Genomic DNA, 6,210 nt, shown 5'->3' on the forward strand with positions numbered 1-6,210 from the left:
TAGTCACTGTACTCTGTGATTCCTGCTCTACCTTTCTTATTCCTGGCAAACTATAATCTTGGAAGCCAGCTCCGTGATTTCGATATGCATATAATTTTACGTAGTTGATGAATCCAGCAGGCAATAGTAAACAGCAGGGAGGGGCTCAATGGAAACTCATTTGTTAGTTTTCCCACTTGGAGGCTGTTATTTTTATAAATTACTTATATTGGACACTGTGGGAGTGCCCTTTTTCATATACACTGAAGTACTTCACTGGCCCCAGGAGTCACTAAGACTAGTGGATTTTAATAGTTATAGATCTTAAATGGAGGGTTAGAAATTGTTTCTTTTCATTACAATTACAACAAGGAATTAACCCCAAGGGTATCCACTTAATTTCATAATATATAGACTGGAACGCTAATAATGTGTCTCTCCTAAAATGTAATAAAGAAGCAACTGCCCCTTGGCTCCCTGGGGTAGATTTTTGTAAAACGTATGGCAAAAATGTAACACAAAGAAGATTTTACCTTAACGAGCTTGGTAATGTCCCCAGCCCCAGCACTCAGAGCGCTCTGGAGCTCGGACACATCCCGTGCTGGCACTGGAATTCAGCACCGGCACTGTGGGGCGGCCTCGCTGGTACCAGGAAAACTAAACCAGCCCCGGGAGTGGAGGGTGATTTACAGTGAAGCACATGAAGAAGGGGAAGGCAGAGGGAGTACAGTAGCACAGAGTAATTACTTCCTGCAGGCTCTGCTCAGCCCTGTCCTCTGGCCGGGTTTCCTGAGTTGTTTTAATCTTCCTGCCCCGCTGAAAACAAACCTTGGCCTCGCAGTTGGCAGGCAGTGATCTCCGGGACATTGGCTGTGGTGTTTGCACTTGGGAGCAGCAAAGCAGCTCTGACCTCTCAGTCACTGTGGATGGTGACTGTGGAACAAATTCCTGGCCAAGATCTCAAACACTGGATCAGGCTGTGGGTTTAAATCCAGGTTAAACACATTTCTATTTGTTGATGGTTTTAATGGGGTCTGACTAGACAGAGTATCCTGGGAAAGCTTGAGAGTAAAGGCAGCAAGAACAGTACTACACTGGCTGTGCCTGTTTTATCCTGAAAGAAAAAAATCAGTTATAGAAGAATTGTTTTGGTTTGATTTTTAATTGTAATGCTTATAGACATTTCTAAAATTGTTGTTTCTTAAGGAAAACTCATCACAAAAGAAATAATTGGCCAATTTTTTTTCTTTAATTATGCATGATATGCTCAGAATTCTGTGTGCCTATTTATATTACAGATATTCTGTTTGTGGCTGCAAATTTAAACAACTGCCCTGACTAATCAGGGGTATATGCAAAATGCTCAGCTGATATGTTTGTACCCACCCTCTAAAATTCTTTATCTGTTTAAGAAACCAAATAAACAAACTGAAAGAGCTGGCCTCTGACACTTTCACCTCAGGGAAATGCAGTGGGTTGCTTTCTTCTGTGGTGCCTTTGGGCAGCCTCAAGACTTCCCTCACTTTTTTTCATGTTTTCTTTTTCCATTCCAGTTTTCCATGGATGGTCACTTCAAATTTCTGACTGATAGATCCATCTTTAAAGAAAAAATTAAAATCCCAAAGCAAACTGGAAGAAAATCTAAATTCGTAAGTCTTTCTAGCTGGTTTCTGTTATTTTAGTGGTATTAAATTTGGCATTTCTGGGCCTTTTTTTTCCCTTTGTTGACGTTATAGTAAAATGGGGAAAAATATTTACATAACAGAATTTACATTTTAACAACTTTCATCACCTTCTCCATGTTGTGTTGTTAATGTTCTCAAATGTGTCCTGAAACCAGTCCACTCACTGAGAACAACAGCAGGAGTAAAACTGTCAGGGAAGAACAGGAGGGGCAGAATAAAAGTTCAGCATTTAACTGAGTTAGAAGCTGAAGGCTGAAAGGGCCTCTGAAGAGAAAAGTTTCAGGATTAAAGGAAATTCTCACAGTGATTACTCATGTGACTGAGTAATAATTGCAGTTGAAATATATGAGTGACTTCAGCAGTCAACATTATAATCATGGAGGATAATCTGGATTCTGATCATGGACAAATTAAAAATAAAATGCTAGGGATCTCTTCAAGAACTATAAATAATAGAGTTGTTTCACTAGATGAAGTCAAATTAAGGCTGTATGTGTGAGGAGGAAAGCTCTCATGCTAAGTTTCTTCCATTTCTTCCATCCATTCACAATTGATACAGGAGCCAGTCATTTCAAGGGAAATCTGTTTTACAGCAAGATAAAAATGTGATGTACTTCACAAACAATGTTATCTCCTTCAAACAGATAAAAATATAGATACTGTAGGTTAGGTGCCAATTTGTTTCACAGAAATTATATGCTGTAAATCACTCCTGCTGTATTGCTGTGTATCTACTCGTATTGTACCCAGCTTCTGCATCCCTAGAATGTGTTAATTGGTAAAGTAAAAATGCATGGTAAAACCTATTATAAAAAATGGAGGTACCCTACTTGGGAGCTAGAAGCAAAGATCTGAAGTGCTTTTCCCCCAGTTATTATAATTTTTGCCCTTTTTGTACTGCCTCCATCTGATAGATCAATATGTGCTTTGTCTCCCAGTATGGGGGATTTCTGTGAGAGGCACCAGATGTCCTGTAGCCTTTATTCTAAAGTCCCCGTTCATTTTAAATAAAATATGGATGCCTACCCTTAATTACAGCATGGCAATATGTTACTTGTCCCTTTCATAGGCTTTTGGAAAGGTGTCAAAAATACGTTTCATCAGAAGTAGTAAGGTCATATTTACATAAAGAATTGTTTTGGGAAGCAGAATGGAAAGTGGTTTTTTGGGTTTTGGTGGTTTTTTTTTAAGAACACTACCGAGCATGCACAGTCCAAATTGTCCTGGATCTCTGTGTGGTGTGGGGATGTGACAGCCACGACAGCCCATGAAGAGCAAAACTGATTTGGACACGTAAGAAAGGCAAGGGAAGGGAAGAATGTTTAGAATAGTGGATTCATGTGATGTAAGTCTTGAAAATGCCTCCTCATAAGCTTCCATAGGGACCCCATGTCAAAGTAATAGAATAAAATGCCATGATGTTTACAGTCAGCTTGGGGGTAATGCTCAGTGCTTTGCTGGAGGTGTGAAAGAGGGGCTGAAAGGCTGGGGGTATAAAAACATCAAAATATCTGAGCCTTAAATGAATTCCTGGATAGGAGAACAGTAATAGGATTCTTGATTATTTGTCCCAAAAGAATTACACTTATGTAGCAGTTAAAATAGTGAAAGGAGACCTCAAGTTGTCATCATCAGAAAACAAACACCTTCAGCTAGAAAATGCCTCCAAAGCAGTGGAAAGCAGTGGGTGAACTGGGCAGAGCTCAGCAGCACATCCAGAGAACACCAGCACTGGCAGATTGACTCTGTACAAACCTGCCTGGATCCTGCACTCCAGGGGGCAGAACCATGGGAGGGTTTGCACAGGGCAAATTCCACAGAGCCTTCCACCATGTGGTGTTCAGGGAGTCTTGGATTAAAAGCAGATGGGATTCCTGGTTATAAATGACATGGAACCAAAAGAATCCAGTGCCCCATGTAGCCAGTCCTTTGGCTGCACCAGGACACTGTTGGTGTGGAGGAGCATGGGCTGAGAATGGGAGCAGCTTGGGAGAAGTGAGGGAAATATTTCTTTTATTGAAATGGGGCAAGCACTCTTACTCATCTCTGGCCATTTCAAGAGGTGTTATATTCTTTTATTAAATCATACTCCTTTTATTAAGAAAATCCAAGTGGGTTCTTCTTGCTTTCACAATACCTGTATAATACACTGAAGTTCATCGGAGAAAAAGAAAATCACTCTGCTTTCATCCTAAAGCACACCTGACTGAGAGTTGTAAATATACTGCACTCTCATATGCAAACTTGCAAAGCAAGGTTTGTGCCATTTTTCTCAGACAGAGGCCATTTGAAGTTATATTAATGTCTTTGGGGAGATATAACTGTCCGGAAGAACGAAGGTACACTGAGGTCTAGGATGTAAGTGGGTAGAAAATTCATTCTGATTTAAGCAACTTAATTATTGCTTGGGTTTGGTTGAACCCGTAAAGGTTGTGCAGATCATTCATTTTTATTATTAGGAGAGAAATGGTCTGATCACAGCCAAGACATTTTTCATGGTCTTTCTTATTTACCTTGAGCAAAGACTGATGAATAGCAGCAGAGACAGCTGTGCTTGGAGCCAGAGATTGCAGCTCTCAGCCTCACTGTTTCGTGGTACAAAAGCACAGCTTACTGCTTGAAATTTCCAGCCAAGCTGCTTCTCTGCACTGTGTCTGTTGTAATGCATCATTTTCTGCACCAAATAAACCCTTTAACTTGAAGAAATTCACCACAGGAAGTGGTAATGCCATGTCTATTTAAACTGCATATAATCCCTTTCCATATGAGCATTAAGGTACCAGCTAAAAGACTTGCAGAACACCTGGTGTCCATATTGTTTCCTTTGTTGTTGTTCAAGACCCTAGAGAAACCATAAGTAGGTGTAGCTAAACTAATGTCACTAATAATCCTATGTCTTGAGTTACTGGGGAGCAGAGAAGAATTGGAACACTGGAAAGCTGCAGAATGTTGTGAACAGTGTTTGTGAAAGACAACAAAGTAGCAGCACGATCCTGCTGTTGGGTGGGTTTTCACAGACACAGTCAGGTGGTACAGGAAATTCCTGCGCCACTGAGGCTGCCTGGAGTGACCTGTGTGTGTTGTCATGTCTGGGGAATGCTGTGATCCCAAACCTCTCAGCACAGTGGAATGGGGGCTGACCCCGTGGTGTTTGTGTAGCCAGAGCAGTCAGCCAGCATGTGTCAGACTGGGTACACTCCTCTCCTCATCCTCTCTGGAGCTGGGCCCTTCTCTTGCCTCTCAAACAGTGTGCCAGCCTCCAGCACGGGTACAGCTGGCACTGTGGGCAGTTTGCAAGTGGCAAAGGTATTGCTCTTTATTTTATTTTTAATTATTAAATGTTCATCAAAACTAAACATTTTCAACGAGAGTTAAGTAACTGTTTTCTTCCCCCTCATGACTTTTTAAATAGGGGGTGGGAGGTTGGACACGTGAGGCCAAGTCCCTTCAAGGCAGAGCATTGTATCCAGGTTTTACATGTGATGGATGAGCACTCCTGGTCTGTGAGAAGCCCAACCTATTGCTTGTATTTACTAGACAGGTCTAGAAGATGAGAAGATCAAGCAGTTGCCTAATTTGTGGATCCAGACTGGACTTTGGTGGGGATTTGGCACCTATTTCATACACAGGTACTGGATGTGTGATGCGTGAACAAATTGCTGAGTACAAAGAAGTGAAATCAGTGTGTCAGCTGAGTCTGTTCTGTGCTGTCCATGCAAGCAATCTTAGCCATGTCTGAGTGCTGGAGTGTTGTTGATTAATGCTGATTTATGTTCAAAAATGTTCAAAGTCATGAAAGCATGTCCAAAATCCTAAAGTCATGCATGTGATGATCCTTTTAGGTCCCTTCCAACTGAGAATATTCTGTGATTCTTCCAAGTTTCTTCTTTGGCTGTTCTGGACTTTGAAGCATTAAAGAAAGACACTTTCTAGTGGAAAAATGGAGTGTGTATGTGTGTGAACCAAGTGCTTCCAGGGCTGCAGAGCTGTTGGGTTGGGCAGGTGGGTTGCAGTTTTACACAAGGGGGTCTGTGGGAGCTGAGCAGTCGTGGCTGCTCTGTCAGGAATTCATAATCCTAGAGCTGTGGTAATGAACCTTTTCTGCTTCCAATGACTGAACTCCCCAATATCCTCTCCTGCAACACTTAATATAGAAGCACTTGAGTATTTCTTTATGTAGTTCTGAATATCTGCCTTTTATTAATTTCCCTCTGGAAACCTTTCTTTGAAGTTTAGGCATTTGAATACCTTAAATTACCTGACTGTCAATGAATTAAACCCAGATGTAACAGAAGGTACATAGGGGGCATGTTTATGGCAAACAAGCCAATGTTTCCATTGTGTATGAACAGGAAACCAACATCATAACATGTTGACTGTGACACTAAATGTGCCACCCAACCTCTTTGTGTCTGTGTTCAGTAGTCCACAAAGTTATGATGATGATACCCATTATACACAACAGTATGGAGAATTAATTCATTAATGTTTGAAAAGAACTTGGGGATCCCCTAGCAGAAGGTAGTACACAATTGCTGTGTGCTAA

The sequence above is a fragment of the Chiroxiphia lanceolata genome, chromosome 9 (genome assembly GCF_009829145.1).
Source record: "Chiroxiphia lanceolata isolate bChiLan1 chromosome 9, bChiLan1.pri, whole genome shotgun sequence".
NCBI classification, from domain to species: Eukaryota; Metazoa; Chordata; class Aves; order Passeriformes; family Pipridae; genus Chiroxiphia; species Chiroxiphia lanceolata.